Genomic DNA, 2,286 nt, shown 5'->3' with positions numbered 1-2,286 from the left:
AGTGTTACAAAATCTATATATATTACACATGATATCTTAGATAACCTGCATGATGTCACAAATTATATATATCACACATGATATCTTAGATAACCTGCATGATGTCACAAAATTTATATATATTACACATGATATCTTAGATAACCTGCATGATGTTACAAAATCTATATATATTACACATGATATCTTAGATAACCTGCATGATGTTACAAAATTTATATATATCACACATGATATCTTAGATAACCTGCATGATGTTACAAAATTTATATATATTACACATGATATCTTAGATAACCTGCATATCGTTACATTTTAGAAGTAAGTAAACTATCAACTTTCACTGATATGAGTTATCCACTGGCTCAACAGTAAGTTTGAATCCTTATAACTCTAAAATCTGGTTTCGATACCCGTGGTGGGCACAGCACAGATAGCCCATTGCGTAGCTTCGTGCTTAATAATGGAATAAACAAAGAAATTGTTCTGGATAACATTTTTTTTTCTAAACCCTTGAATACTAAGTAGTTAAACCTAAAATTAAGCTAAGATATTAAAAGTACTACCTTATAACCATTTAAACCACAAGCTTTCGGACTCCATTAGTACGTGAGACCTCTATAGTGAAATACCTATAAGCAGACGACTACATCATATTGTTACGACTGCGGGGGTCACGTGACGCTAGTAACACGTCATATTCTCGAACGTTCACGCCCTTTCCTGAAGCCTCGAGAGGTTACTAGATATACGGTATTCATGTATATAAGACCGGTAAGAAGTGACGGCAACAATTTAAGGTAATTGAAATATTTATAAAGAAAATTTAAATCATGATTTTGTTCCCTCGTGCATATAACGAGATTTTGCATAAACAGTTTAATAACCAAAGAATTCTTATGTAATTTTTTTTCCTTTACGTCACAGAATGAATACTTCATTTTAATATTTGAAGTTCCTAAATATCCTGTTCCTAACACCTTACCACACATTCTAAGGATATATCCGAAAATACAGCTGAAGTGTTTGTTTAAAACCTAATTGTTGACTTGGGATTTTGTTTAATTTAAGGACCTCATTCCTACTTTAAAATCATTGTACGTAGTTTATAAAATTACTTGTTTCTGCTGTCAGCAAGGCTCTATCGGATCCCCTGAAAGAAAACTGTTAACGCGAGTGAAGAAACATGCTAAGATATTAAGTGAAGCACACTTAGACTTACCTTACGTGAATGTGACATTGTAAGAGTCAATGACGAACTGGGGCCTCAGAATAAAAGTTGAAACCTGAGATTAATTGTATTTGATCAGTAAGTAAACTACTTCTAAGTTCTAGGCTTAAGTTTACAAATGACGTTCAAACGAAAATTGCCTCGCTAACGGTACGACGAAACACATACAAATAACTAACATATATAACTTCAAGGCTATTCGATCGAATAACTGAATACACACAACACCTTGCACTGATCCAAATATGTACAGGAAGAGGTAACATACTGTACCAACATAGGTCTACGTAGTGTATGTTTGTGTTTTAAACTTCTATAACTACTTACAAAAAATAAGTAATGTAGATTATCAACGCCAGTCTACGGAGTGTATGTTTGTGTTTTAAACTTCTATAACTACTTACAAAAAATAAGTAATGTAGATTATCAACGCCAGTCTACGTAGTGTATGTTTGTGTTTTAAACTTCTATAACTACTTACAAAAAATAAGTAATGTAGATTATCAACGCCAGTCTACGTAGTGTATGTTTGTGTTTTAAACTTCTATAACTACTTACAAAAAATAAGTAATGTAGATTATCAACGCCAGTCTACCTAGTGTATGTTTGTGTTTTACTGTTCTATAACAACATAAACAAGAGAAAATTAACGTACAACATCCACATCAGTCTACGTAGTGTATGTTTGTGTTTTACTATTCCTTGCCTACAGAAACGAGAGAGAAATAACGTAAAATATCAACATCAGTCTACCTAGTGTATGTTTGTGTTTTAGTGTTTTATAACAATAGAAACGAGAGAAAAATTAACGTACAACACCCACATCAGTCTACCTAGTGTATGTTTGTGTTTTAGTGTTGTATAACAACAGAAACGAGAGAGAGAATAACGTATAACACCCACATCAGTCTACCTAGTGTATGTTTGTGTTTTAGTGTTGTATAACAACAGAAACGAGAGAGAGAAAACGTATAACACCCACATCAGTCTACCTAGTGTATGTTTGTGTTTTAGTGTTTTATAACAACAGAAACGAGAGAGAGAAAACGTATAAC

This window comes from Limulus polyphemus, unplaced genomic scaffold (assembly GCF_000517525.1).
Source record: "Limulus polyphemus unplaced genomic scaffold, Limulus_polyphemus-2.1.2 Scaffold7640, whole genome shotgun sequence".
NCBI classification, from domain to species: domain Eukaryota; kingdom Metazoa; phylum Arthropoda; class Merostomata; order Xiphosura; family Limulidae; genus Limulus; species Limulus polyphemus.
Note: the sequence above shows the minus strand (reverse complement) of the source record.